This window comes from Oryzias melastigma, linkage group LG15, assembly GCF_002922805.2.
Source record: "Oryzias melastigma strain HK-1 linkage group LG15, ASM292280v2, whole genome shotgun sequence".
NCBI lineage: Eukaryota > Metazoa > Chordata > Actinopteri > Beloniformes > Adrianichthyidae > Oryzias > Oryzias melastigma.
This window is the reverse complement of record NC_050526.1, coordinates 9,881,889-9,896,991: the sequence shown is the minus strand read 5'-3', so window position 1 is coordinate 9,896,991 and position 15,103 is coordinate 9,881,889. Positions and strand designations below refer to the sequence as shown.

The window sequence follows — 15,103 nt, the reverse complement described above, 5'->3', positions numbered from 1 at the left end:
TGAATAAAAAATATTGGGCAATTTTAAAAAGGAAAGAAAAAATTAAATATATAAAACCTGAATAAAATGCTAAAAAACAAAAATACAAAACAAAATATGATAATAGTATCTTAAATAAATGAAATACTGTACACACATAAAGTACATAAATAAATCATTCGTTTATTTATGAATTAATAACATTGACATGCCAGGAGACTGCAGAAAATTTAGGTTTTCTATCACGGTTATTATTCAGATCAGCTCTGGGGTTCTGTTCTCTGTTCTCATCTACTTCTCCTCTCTTCTATTCTTTATTACAGTGTTTTTCACACTAGCATCCAAAAAGGTAAAAAAAATTAGTCTGTATTGATGTACAGTCCCTCCACAATCTAGTGTACATTTTTTTAAATATAAGTGGGAAGCATCATTAATCAATTTGCTCAATTTAAACGTATATCTCATCTAAACAGTCTACATTTATTATCATAATGAATGATTAAAAAAATTAAAAATACTTCTAAATAATCAGTTTTTATGAATGCTTTTTTTCCTCTTTTTTAAATACTTCCAAAACTATCAGACAAAGTAAAAACAACGTTCTTTTCTTGTTTCCAAAATTCAATTCTTTTGCATTCGTTTTCCTAAAACAGCGGCTCTTTTGACTACCAAATGGCTTTTTAGGTTGTTGTTTGCTTTGTTTGATTCATTATAAACTACTAGATAAGATTATGCACAAAATCCATGATGTAAATATGATTTTATTAATATAAAGTGTAAATTATGTATATGCTGTTATTTATCCCTTCCAGATAGAATGTACAAAATAAATGATAAAAGAACTATTAACTATTCAGTTTTTAACTCTACACATTTTAAGCTTTTTCCTTTTAAACACATTTGAAGTGAACAACACAAACCTCTGCAACCACAACCCAAATACAAATTAAATTGTGCAAAAACCACAAAATCAAGACTTTTATTCACATTGACATAAAGAAAGACAAAAGAGTTTCAGCTTTGAGGATGTCATCTGCTTTCTTCTCTCAGTGATGATCTGCTCTGTTTTAGAGAAGATTCTCTCAGTTCTCAGGTGTCTGGACAGGTTTATTGTGGAGCCATAAATATATACAGAATATATATACATATAGAATATTTCCAGCAGACTCTGTTCCTTCTATCAATAAAAGTCAAATGATTCCAGTTTTTATCTTCTTTTTCTTTTCATTTTCTTTACATTTTGTGTTGATGTTTTCTCTCTATCTCTCTCCCTATTTGGCTCTTGCGCTGCTGAACGTGTAAGCCCCTCCCCCTCCACCCAGCGCTCAGCGCGCGCACTTAGCCCAATGCATCATGGGGGCTGTAGTGCATAAACTCAGGCAGATTCCGGGCAGACTCTCGTCTCTGAGCTTCATTCTTTTGTTCATTTTTTAAACTGTCTGACGTCGGATCCCGCTGGAAGCTACACCGCTAAACACGAGCTTTAGCTGTTATTTTAGTTGGAACTGAGAGACTTTATGAGCCGAATCAAAACAAGGAAGAGAGGACGTTAACCACTTCTGATTGGTCAGGTTGATGACATGTGATCAATTCTCCAACAATGATTGGCGGAGACAGCTGAAGGGGGAGGAGCTTTTGTAAAAGCTGTGGTTGAGGCTAGTTTTGCGGCTTGATTGCGGAAACATCATTCTGATCAGTCATTTATAGAATCAAATAAATATTTCTTTTACCATCTTGCATATTCAAAACTATCCAGTGTTAAATCAGGGCCGTTTGGATGAACACAGAGTTGATACCATGATGGTAAATGTTTTAGATATCTGAAAATTGGTAATTTCCCGTGGCACACCAGACCATCTCTCACGGCACACTAGTGTGCCGCGGCACACTGGTTGAAAAACACTGCTTTATTATTTATTGTATTTAGTTCTCCATGCTTTTGTTGGTGCAGTTCCATTCACATGTTGTTCTTCTTTCCCACTCTCCTCTGGGGAGCGGGAGAGATTTCAGATCCCCGGTGGATCGCCCACGCTCCCACTCTTGGCCGTGGACCACGCCCCCGACACCATCCCGCATGTCTGAGTGAGAGTGATTCCTGCTGGGTCGTCTGTCCTCCTGGTCGTGGACTGCACTTCTGCTTCATCTTGACTGTGGACTTCATCATCACTCGTCCCTCAGCTTTATCTGAATGAACTCTTAGATACGTTGTTGTAGAAGCTAATTTTTCTTTAACTGTCCTAGTATCACCTGTCCGTCCTGGGATAGGATCTCTCCTTCATGTGGGAATCCCTAAGGTTTCTTCTTTTTTCCTGACTCAGGTTTCTTAGGAGTTTTTCCTTACCGGGAGGGAGGGTCTAAGGGAAGGGATAACCAGTTTATTTAGTCTTAATTTTTAACTATTGTTCATATTTTGAAGCCCAATGAGGCAAATTCCTTTGTGATTTTGAGCTATATAAATAAAATTGAATTGAATTGAATTGAAATAAATGAGTCTGTAGCGTTTTCCCAGAACCACTGAAAACAGCTGTAATCAAACCTCTCCTAAAAAAGGACAGTCTAGACAAAACTCAAATGAACAACTACAGACCGATATCAAACCTGCCATTTTTAAGTAAGATCATTGAAAAAGCTGTTTTCCATCAGTTAAATGAATTCCTAATAAATAACAACTGCTATGATGTCTTCCAGTCCGGCTTCAGACAGAACCACAGCACTGAAACGGCTCTGACCAAAGTGACTAATGACATACGTTTGAATACAGACAGTGGAAATATGTCAGTGCTAGTTTTACTGGATCTCAGTGCTGCGTTTGATACAGTCGACCACGCAATACTACTCAGACGACTGGAAAACTGGGTGGGTCTCACTGGGCCAGTACTAAACTGGTTCAAAACGTACTTAGAAAACAGGAAATATTTTGTGTCAATTGGTAACTTCACTTCTGAGCCAATAGAAATTACATGTGGAGTGCCCCAAGGCTCCATCCTGGGACCACTTCTATTTAACATCTACATGCTCCCACTGGCCCAGGTTATAAAGAACAACAACATTAGTTACCATAGCTATGCAGATGACACACAGATATATATTAGACTGACACCAGGAGACCGAGGCCCTGTACAGGCTCTTGGTAAATGCATTGAGGACATTAATGACTGGATGTGTCACAACTTACTTCAATTAAACAAAAACAAAACTGAGGTTATTGTCTTTGGGGCTAAAGAAAAAAGGTTAGACGTCACTACAGAGCTTCAATCTATTCAACTAAAAACTACCAACCAGGCCAGAAACTTGGGTGTAGTGATAGACACAGACCTAAATTTTGATAAACACATTAAGGCAGTCACTAAATCAGCCTATTATCATCTCAAAAATATCTCAAGGATTAAAGATCTGATGTCTAAGCAGGACCTGGAGAAACTAGTGCATGCTTTCATCTTTAGTCGACTTGATTACTGTAACAGTGTTTTTACAGGACTACCAAAAAAATCCATCAGGAAACTGCAGCTTATTCAGAACTCTGCTGCTCGGGTTCTCACAAGGACCAAGAAAGTAGACCACATCAGTCCAGTTCTGAGGTCTTTACACTGGTTACCTGTCTGTCAGAGGATAGACTTTAAAGTTCTGTTACTGGTTTATAAAGCTTTGAATGGTTTAGCACCAAAATACATGACTGACCTCCTGACCCAGTATGTACCAGCCAGACCTCTCCGGTCATCTGGATCTGGTCTTTTATCAGTTCCTAGAGTCAGAACTAAACATGGAGAAGCTGCATTCAGCTTCTACGCACCACAGATCTGGAATAGACTTCCAGAAAACCTTAGATCTGCTGAAACACTCAGTGCATTTAAATCCAGGTTAAAGACTCACCTGTTCTCAGTTGCATTTGATTAATATGTATTCAAAAGTTTACATCTGCACCCTTATTCAACTTGATTTTATTTTCCATCCTCAGGTTGTCAGTCTTATTCCCCCTTTGCTGCCTTTGTTCAAGGTTTTGTCATGTTTGAGTTTTTTACTTAAACTTATTAATTTCTGTCACCAAGCCTGGTCTCTTACATACTGGGTCCTTCATCACTGAATCCTGACAGGAGGTCAGCTGACCTCATGCTGGTGAGTCAGTAGAACACATTTAAGTCATACATAAACAGAAAAACATGGAATAACGCATGTTTGTTTGCCAAAGTCACATGACTTATGACTGGCTTTTCATGGGAAAATAAATAACGGGACTCAAATCATTTCAATATCCTTAAACAAACTTCTATGTGGCATTGCTACAAAAATTACATTTTCTTTTTAATTTAATTTAAATATTTATTTTAGTTTAGTATTCAAAAGTTTACGTCCACACTGTTTATCTATGCTTGTTTTAAATTAAAATCTTTTTACTTTCTTTTGATTTGATTTTAATGATCACATTTTTACTATTTATTTTGATTGTTTCTTTTAATGTTTTATGTAAAGCACTTTGAATTGTCTCTGTACATGAAATGTGCTATACAAATAAACTTGCCTTGCCTTAAATCTGGCATATTTACATTTGTTTTAATAATTATTTTATTCACAATGTCCCTTTCTTAATAACTAAATATTCATATGTTTTTAATGTCAATTGTTTGTTTTCAATATTTGTAATGTCTGTGTGTGATGTTGAAACTGGTTTGAACAAACTGCATAAAAAATAGAGACCAGGTTTATTTGCCTTCAGCACTGACTGTGATGTTCAGCAGTCAAATGCTGTAAGATGAACTGCAGTCATGTCAGGGCTGTTGTGTGTTTTCTCTGTTCCTGCAGTTTGTCATGACACCGTCAGGGCTTCATTGTAATGGAAATAGCACTGATGCTTTAAAGGGACGAAGGAAGTTTGGCTGCTGACAGATCCAGTGCTGCTGGAATCTGAGCATCAGCTTGGAGCCGAAGGGCTTTTCACTGCATTGACCTTCACAGCTGGCTGACGGGGGGTGCCTCTCAAATAACCCTTTAAATCTCTCCAGGGAACCTGCAACTAAAAATTGCATCCAGTCAATTTCCATCAAAACTTTACAAAAAAAAACAAAAAAAAAAAAACAAGTCTCGCTGTTCAAGAGCTGGCTCATCCACAGCTTTATCCACTTTCAGAAATTATATTTTTAAATGCAGAAACATTGTTGTCGTGATAATATAAGTCATTAACTGATGGTAACTAAGATAAAAGCGTTTGACCGGCAGCCCTGCTGCTGTGAGTGCAGGGTGATAAAGGCTGCTGTACTTCACTGCTGAAACAAAGGAGTCAAAGTGTGTGGGAGGAAAGCTGAGCAGGAGAAGGATGAATCTATCCAAAAATCCCTGTAACACGCCTACGACACGCCTGCAGGGACCTCCAGAGTGTTCGCAGTGCCCACCACAACATCCACCACGTGTTTAATTGCTTCCAACACTATCAGTGTGTCATCATATAGAAATGTTTCATTGCATTTGAAATATATTCATTACTAATTTTGCTTTTTATTATTTTACTTGTTGCAGGAACTTGTGTAAAAGATCTGGTTTTGCACATAAAATGAGCATTTCTTGGGCTGTAATCCAGGGCAGTAGCTTGTTCCACCATTCTGTTGGTCTACCACTACTGTACATTAAAATTCTGATCAATTAATTAATAAATTGATCAAGTGTCCTTCTAATTAGGATGATGCTTTTTTTTGTTTTTTTTTTAGCCAAAATTAAAAAAAAAAGAAGAAAAAAAACAGTCGTTTTCTGGAACATATAAAGCAGCAACAATTCATACAAATTCACCTCTGACTTGTGGGTGGGACAGCAAAGAGGAATACCGCCGTAAAGACGAAAACTGAGTAGCTACATTAGTGTTATACTGGTGCTAGCTAATGTCATGATCACTTTCTGCCAATCAACGGCTCTGCCCCAACCATCCATTCCATCTTTCTATGGACCTACAACGAACGAGGGCCCACAAGAGGTACGGGTCAGAACTGTTTAATGGGTCCATTTAACAATAGAAACGCTCAAAATACCGGACCGCTCAGTGGAAACAAGGCTTACATAACCGGTGCAGCTAAAATGGGGAGCGGTGTTGGAGCTATCCACCCAAACGGTTTTGAGCGGCTTAGATGAGTAAAACAGACATTCACGGCTCTATTTGTCTGTCAGTGGATGCATCACAATGGAGTGAGGCAGGAGCTTGTGACCCACCCAATGTATTTTCAATGTAACAAATAAGCTTTTTCAAGTGCTCCTGCTTCTAAAAGAAATGCTCAGAAATGCAATTTTTGGCACAATTCTGTTTATATATCATCCACATCATCTAAAAAATGGCATCAGAACATGTTAAAAACACCATTTTCTTCAACGACTCTGAATTTTAGCAACAATGATTTGCGCTTTAGAATCCCTGCTGTGTGAATTCTTATATTTAATTACATATTTTAATGTTCCTATTTTTGTAGCATTAAATCCTGAAGGTATAAGCGATTGATGGAATAATTGGAAAACAAAGCAATTCAATCAGGATGTAAGCACAAAACAAAACAGAGGGAAAACGACAGCACCTTTTGGATAAAAATAGGCATAAACAAAGAGAGCCAAAAACATTCAAAGCCTCCGAGCTTCAGGCAGCAAAGAATCTGAAGCCAGTTTTGTTCAGATTTTTTACTGCTTTTGAGGATATTGTGTCCTTGTTTCGGTGATGCACAACAATAATTGTTGAACTGAGCCTGTACGAGTGTGTGACGCACTAACTCGGCCCTTTCATGTAGCTCTTCCCTTTCTCCTGCCTCACCGCGCTGCTTCAAACGGCCCACTTCTGCAATGCCATCATTTCTGCTTCCACCTCCAGAGGTAGTCACAGAGCAAAATCTGCGTTTGATAGGATGAGACAGAACAGAGGAACATCTGCTGGACGCTGCAGCGGCGAAAATGTTCTACTCTACAGGGGCGCATGTTTAGATATTACTGGCAGCTATTGAGATGATTTTCTGCTTTATTTCCTAGTTTACGACTGCAGAAGAACGTTTCACTTTAGTAATACAGAGATAGGAACTGGACATGAACATGAAGGGAAAGACAGACCTCTGTTGAGCTTTTATTGCACAACAGCTGAAATACCAAAAGCCTTAGTCACAAGCACCTGTTGACCTTTACAGGTACTGCGGGTTTTTGGTTTGTCCGGCCTGTGTAGGGTTCTAGAAAGGAAGGGCTGCATCTTCAGCTCCCTTGAGGGCCACCTTAAAGTCCCCCATGAAAATTCTTTTACTAAGAAAAAAAAACTTTAATATTTTTAATCCCCTTAAATCCAGCACACTACACAGAAAAATTTAAATTCTATTTTTAATCTTAATTATTGGTGTACATATGTTTAAGAAAGTGGAAAAAATGTCAAGTTTTTATTAGATATCATTTACAATCTAAGTTCAAAGCAGCTGATCAGAAAACTCTGATTACCCAGCATTCTAGCAGCATTTAAACACACCATCTACACACAAATCTGACTATGTGAAACGAGTCTTAGAACCTCCAGTTGTGCACTTGTAACATAAATGTGGTTTGTATGTGTGTATCAGGCTATTTGTGTCTACTAAAATGTGTTTGCATTGATGCTGTTTTTAATCCGTAGTTTTAATATGTATCAAGTTTTGCATCTGTAATGTACATGTGAATCCGTACATGTGAATACACAATTGAAAGTTCACACAGTTTCACACAAAACAAGTACTGTGCGCACACAAATCTAGACTATTTTCTCTCCATATCAAGTCCCAACCTTCAATAGTACTGGATTGACTTAACCCTTCTTCCAGCCAATACTCAAGAACTTAATTCAAGACATGAAATAAATGACAAAAGGAATCCTGGATAAAAACAGAGCCAAACTAAAACGTGATGAAGAACAAGAGGGTCAAAACAAGAGGAACAGTATTTACAGCAAACTCAATCACACAGGGACCAAAATCCAGAACACACCTAATGTCACGGGCCGAACAGGATCAACATTTATTGAGAACACTGAAACTGAATTTTTAAAACTTTAAAATTGTAAGTTTTTAGCATAATTATGAATGAGAACACGCAGAACTATTATTCCTGAAAAAATCAACTTCAACCTTAAATCACTTTCAATATTTTACTGTCCATAGTATTATTTTCTGTCATAATTATACAAGTTAGAAATATTGTAAATGTTCAAAGAAAAACTTGTATGTCATTTTATATAAAAAAATTAAACTTATGAATATTCCCCCTAAAAATTTGCTCTTTTTTTAAATATATCCTTTAAAAGTTATACAAGATAAATTTGAGCCGTTAATAATAATAATATAAAATGATCTGGAGGGCCGGATCCGGCTCCCGGGCCTTGACTTTGACACGTGCTTTAAATGGTATCAGCCAGAGGTTCATCGATTCGTTTTAACAATGATTCGATTCTTATCCTAATTGTAGTTATAAACGACATCGGTTAATTTTGAAGCAAAAAACTGCTGTCTCAGTCCAAATGGAGTTTTCTGATATTGATTACCGATTTATCGAATTTTGAAATGATTTTTTAATGGTCTGCAACCTGTGGCTCCTTGGCTTTGAGAAAAACAATAATCCATTTGAATAAATAATACGTTTGCGTTTTGGTTGATTACTAAATGAAGTCATTATGTTTGTGTTTTAACATGTCAGATAACTAAAGGTTTAATTTACTTTTGGATTGTTTTATTGCTATTTATTTAATTTTTGTATTAAGTTTCAACATTTTTCTATTTGGAATATACTCTCATGTTGTCATATTTATAATCAATAGTAAAATGAGAAAATGGAAGAAGGCTCACTAAAGTTATCATAATAGAAAGAAAGTGACTATTTACACATAATTTTCTAAATACGTGCAGTCAAAGCTGAACCTTTTTTTGGTGCACGGACCTGGAGGACGGGTTAGGGTCCCGGTTGGGTTAATGACCAACAACATTTAGCCTTGAAAAATACATGTGGGCAATGCAGCGACGTGGATCTTCATGTATTACAACATAAGTATCTGAGTTTTCGTACTTGGTAAATATGTGCAAACAAAATCTGCCTGATACAAAATACCATATTTGACTTGGCTTTCTTCATTTTTGTATTCAGCAGGTGAATCTTTCTTATTTTGAAAGGAACTTGTTGTCCAAAGTAAAAGGAAATATATAAAAAAATATTCCACTGCTATGAATGGCTTACTGGCCACAAAATGTGAGTAAAGTGTATTTTTCTAAAAGGTGACGTTGGACTGTGCGGGTCCAGACGACTCTATAAACAGGATGCAGACTTCTGGTATAGGTTGATTACATTTGATTAGAAGCTTCCCTCATACAAATCGATCATAGAAATCAATTAATCGTTACATATCAATTTATTCAGAACGTTGAGACAACAACAACGAAAGAATTCTATTCTGTCTGTTTAAGTTGAATGATTTGTGTTGAGACAACACAAGGAAGTAATGGAAATTCTACACAAAAAGAAAAAAATCATGGTGCAACAAGTTTACTATTTAATTGTGTTTATTCTATGAATCATTGATTTCAGTGGAACTCTCTTCAATCGAGAGCAGCTTCTTCAGATCCTGTGCTGCTGCAGAGGACAGACAGTGAACACTAAAGCAACTCCTCTTTAAATGGCTCCTAGAGAGAATTCGTGTCTCTGAAGTTCAGACCTCAACCTCACTGCAAACTTCTGGAGACTCCTGCCTGCGGATGGAGTATCTGATCCAGCCTGATCCGCCATATCTGTTCACAAAAGGACGAGCAGCAGTTCGTGGATCCCGCTTACCTGCAGCGCTGCAGAGAAGGAGTCAGGAGTCCTCTGATCAGCTCGGATGTCGCCTCGCATCAGGACCAGCAGCATCCCCCCCTCCTCCCTCCTCCGTCCGTCCTCCCCCCTCCTCTCCCTCTCCCGGGACTTGGCCCACCTCCTCAGAATAGCGCTCCGTTAAACTCTCGTGATTTCAGCTCAGAAATGGAGAATGTGTCCGAACCGAGCGTCCTCCTCTGCGCGCGCGTCCCGTCCTCCGCATCCCCGTCCTTCCTCTTCCTCCATCTTCTTCATGCTCTGTGTCCGCGGCGCGCGTCTACCCGCATCCTCGTGACTGTGCGAGCGCGTGTGTCCCGTGGCGTGGTTCGGTTCGGCTCGTGTCTGCAGCTCAGCAAGTGAGTCTTCCGGGCTGGACACGTGCCGACACAAACAGTCACGCGCTTTGGTCCGCACTCTGGAAGAGATTTGTCCTTCATTCAAACCGTCCTTCAGTCAAAACCGTTCAGCCTGTAAATCCTAAAAAAGGTTTTGTTTTTTTACTGAGAAAACACACATTAGTGAAGCTATGACTTATTCAAAGATAAACCTTATTCAAAGATTCACACACAAAAAATGGAACACAGATGTTTGAGAAAAACATTTCATCCTCCAATGTATTAAATACATAAATATTAAAACAAGTTTTTATCTTGTTTTAACATTTACTTTTACTCACGATATACTCATGTTGTGCACTGCTGCCCAGCAGCTCCCTCTAGTGGTAGAAAATGTTTTCTCCCTGAGTTTACTGTAGTCTTTTTTTCTTTTTCTTTCTTTTTCTTTTTTGCACTTGATTAAAAAAAACAGCTTCGTTTTGATAAAATATAATCACAATCATCAAGTCACTATTGTCAATCTGCAAGATTATAAGATTACATAATGACACACTTCAGTTAAAAACATTTTATTTATTTTAGCTCTTGATGTCTGACGGCACGAGGAGCAGCTTTTTCCTCTCGGGGAAAAACTATGTTTGGCATTTTCCTGCAGAAATATGCAGCACACCACACAGTCCACTGAAACACACCGACTGAAAACAGTAAAAAAGAGAAATATCTGAGTTCAAAGTGCAATAATGAAATAACTCAATGCATGGAATTGGAGTAAAAAGTGACTGTAAATGCTGCACCTTAAGATCAACTCACAAAACAAATGTTCAACCTGAAACAGCAGCTTTGACTGAACTTTCTGTACTACTTTTGTATTTACTGAGTCAGCTAACCTGCAGCTGAGATGAAAATGAGGTTCAGTTGTCGTTTACACAGGGATTCATACTTTTATATTCTTGACAAATGTTGTCCATCCATCCATCCATCCATCTTCTTGACCGCTTTGTCCCTTTCGGGGTCGCGGGGGTGCCGGAGCCTAACCCGGCTACTGAAGGGCGAAGGCGAGGTACACCCTGGACAGGTCTCCAGTCTGTCGCAGGGCCTCAATCACACACACATTCACTCTCACATCCACACCTAGGGGCAATTTAGAGTCACCAATTAACCTAGGAAGCATGTTTTTGGACGGTGGGAGGAAGCCGGAGTCCCCGGTGAAAACCCACGCATGCACGGGGAGAACATGCAAACTCCACACAGAAAGGTCCCAGCCGGGAGTCGAACCGGGGCCTTCTCGCTGTGAGGCAAGAGCGCTAACCACTGCGCCACCGTGCAGCCCCAAATGTTGTTCAAATATATTTATTATTTTAGACCAGCAGTGATGTCATGTGTTTTCAGGATACTTTTTCCCAAAAAGTTTCTTGTAAAGTGGTTCAAAGATGTTCCTGTCACACTTTACTACTGACGTCACAAGCATTCAATAAAGTTTTATTTATCGTGTTCAAACTATGAATACTTCATGTTGTTCAAGAACTTCATGGAGATTAAACAGACGACAGCACTGTGTTATTGTGGAGAATTTCAGGTCACAGAAACACTGTTCACGTTTTTCTGAGTTCTTAATAAACATCCATAATTTTTCACTTAAAAAACTTTTTTATTTTTCAAAAACTTTATTTTAGTCGAAAAGTAAGAAAAAGCACAACAGGGTTGCAAACATTTCTCTTTTAATGGATTTAAAATGTGAAAACTTTTAGTTTTTCTCTGCATTTTTTCAAGTTACCAAATATATTTCACTGCAGAAAACTCATTTTATATCAAATGTATAAAAATATGCATGTCTTTAAATAAAAAATGGAACCGATCTGCAAAAACCACAAAGTATATTCGTGAGGAACAGGCTGTGTGTTGTTCGAGTGTGTATACATGTTTGTGTGTTTGCAGGTCTTACTATTGATGTTTCATTTCTATAAGTCACATTTTTATCATTTGTTTTTATATTATTATGGACTGTATTATACATCATTTTAATCCGTCATTTACAGCATTCAAACTATTCTTGTTCAGTCTATAGTGAAATATGGTGTATATATGTCAAAAAATACCAAAACAATGGTGGAAATAATATATCTATTTATTAAGAAATACACGGAGCCCTGGACGCGATATTCAAAAATTAATAATGAATTGTTTCTTCATATTACAAATTCTTGGGAACATTTAACTACTTTGTCTGGACAAAAAGTTTTTTTTTCACAATTTAGCATTTTAAGAGGTAAAATATGTATTTTCTGGTAACATATTATTTGTAGGACTTGAATATGATGAAATATTAATTTGTGCGGACAAGAAAAATTGTCATTTGAGTAAATAGTTTGAAGAAATGTTAATGTCTGAAAAATGCAAAATCCAAATTCAAATAAAGAAAAAGAATATGCATTAGCCCCCGTATTAGCATCATGCTAACATTTCTTCAGTCTTTTAGCTATTTAAGTGTTAAGATTGATGTTTTCTTCAAAAGATTTATAGGTAATTAGAAAATGTATCTCACTACTTCTTAAATTTACGCTTGCAATGCTCAACATTTCATGTTTGAAAGTCAAAATATTGTTTGGACACTGTAGGGAATCGAACCCCAACCGGCTAAAGCAGGCGTACCATTACCAGTGCCTTTTGTTTTTTTGACCGAACATGGATGGTTGAACAAAACTAACGTTTTACCTTTTTCAGTCTGCGGTTCTGTTTGCCTCTTCGGGTCTGCTGCCTCTCTTTTGACGTCTATCACATTTACTTCTTTAACGAATTTACGCTTTGACACCTCGGCCGTGGAGCAACCAAGTTTGAGCATTAACCTGACAGGGGGAAAATAAAAATAAAACTAGGGGATCTTTTTTGTTATTATCACCATGAAAATAAGAAAACAAAAATTGTAACCCCATGAAACTTGGGAGGAAGGGGGGATCGCCTGGCTATGACGGTACCTGGTGCTCTCCTGTCTCTGCCGGGAAGCCCGGTGGTGGCTCGCAGCTAGCGGATGGCAAAATAATTTAGTCCTTAAAAGTTAGAAGAAGAATCAAAGGTGAAAACGCTGAGCTCACATGGACTGAGACAAACAGAAAACATGAAACAAGGAACAGCCATTTCTGGGTCATTCCTCCAGTTCTGTCTCCTGGTCCTGGTGACTCTTGTTGGGAGGAATAACTGTATATAATAAAATGTTTTTGGTTTGAATCACCCTTAGTCTGGCCCGTCCCCCAGGAGCCGTGTTCCTGGGTTCATTCGGGCACGCAAACCCCTCCACGACGTTAACGTAGTGATTCAGGAAGGGGACTAAATCAGTCACTGGCCAATTACTAAGAATTACTGTGGGGAAACCGAAGTACTCGGAGAAAACCACAGGATTTGTTTGAGTTATTTCCCTAAAAAATTTGGTGACTGATGTTTTTTACTTTTGATTTAATCATTTTAAATATCTATTTAAATCTTTTTTTTCATGAATTTATAGTTAATATTATGTATTTGTATATGTTAATTATAATAACTCTATAGCAATATCGAGAAGCTGGAAGCTGAATAATTCAGTTTAGGTCTACATTTGTGTAAAGGTCACAGAATATTTACTAACACATTTGTAAAGTGGGGGGAACCGAAGCGCTCGGAGAAAACCCACGCAGACGCGGTTCTGTCAGCCAACCATGTTGACCAACAGACCGACGTGCTGCCCCTGTTTTTGGATAAGATTCAGTAAGAGAGTGCATTAACATTTGTACGTTTTTTTGTTTTTTGGCAGCTCTCGAGTTGAGGTTTATTACAGAGGTCAATGAACTAACAAAATCATAAAATAAAGTAGAAATTAGAATAAAAATGTAAGATAGGATAAATATATGAACATTATTCATTGTTCGTATTGCACTTAAGTGTCCTGGTTGTCTAATATCAGTTTAGATTTGTGCAAATTAAGTGGAAAACTGGGGCTGAAGCTGGAAGAAGAAATGATGTTTTCCTCTTTTTAGCTGGTGACTCAGTTTGTGGACTCTGTTTGGGGTCCTGGTTCTGTTCCACACAGCGTTTCCTATTTCTTGAGCCAGCATGAGAGATGTTTTTTGCAGCCTCTTGTTGTTGGAGGACTTCTCACTTAATCTCAGTCCTGGATTTTTTGACTGCTCTCTCAGTTGGAGAACACTGTTCAGGACCTTGTTCAACACATCGTTTTCTCTTTCTTNATATATGAACATTATTCATTGTTCGTATTGCACTTAAGTGTCCCGGTTGTCTAATATCAGTTTTGATTTGTGCAGATTAAGTATAAATTTGGGGGGAACCAAAGCGCTCAGAGAAAACCCACGCAGACGTGGTTCTGTCAGCCAACCATGTTGACCAACAGACTGACGTGCTGCCCGTTTTTGGACCCTGTTCTGGGGATGGTGGTTTCCACAGAGTGTACACCTGGCAGTCAGTGGACGAATTGATTTTACAATATGTAAATGGACCGGGGGGGGGCATACAAGCAACAATCACTGTCATATGTCACTGTTGAGATGACAGGCTGCTTGAGATGAACTTCCTGAAGCTGGAAGAAGAAATGATGTTTTCCTCTTTTTAGCTGGTGACAGTTTGTGGACTCTGTTTGGGGTCCTGGTTCTGTTCCACACAGCGTTTCCTATTTCGTGAGCCAGCAGGAGAGTTGTTTTTTTGCAGCCTCTTATTGTTGGAGGACTTCTCACTTAATCTCAGTCCTGGATTTTTTGACTGCTCTCTCAGTTGGTGAACACTGCTCAGGACCTTGTTCAACACATCGTTTTCTCTTTCTTGAGCCAGCTTGAGTGTTGTTTTTTGCAAGATCTTGTTGTTGTTGGACATCTCCCTTGATCTTGATCCTCAATTTTTTCTGGGGAGCAGCTGCTGGTTCCTGAGGAACAGTTGTCTTTTTAGGTTTTTGGTGGACTTCTTTGGATGCAGACTCTTGAGACTTGCTTCTCTCAGAGTCAGAA

At 38.2% G+C, this 15,103-nt stretch overlaps 1 protein-coding gene across 1 annotated transcript in view; it reads right to left on the bottom strand.

Annotated features, from left to right (window-relative positions):
* Nucleotides 1-10,978, bottom strand: part of bean1 (brain expressed, associated with NEDD4, 1) — a 64,589-nt gene extending 53,611 nt beyond the window's left edge. The window contains exon 1 of the mRNA XM_024298004.2: nucleotides 9,766-10,978. The gene's annotated coding sequence lies outside the window, so the exon portion shown is untranslated. The remainder of the gene's footprint in view (nucleotides 1-9,765) is intronic.
* Between the last annotated feature and the right edge of the window lie 4,125 nt (nucleotides 10,979-15,103).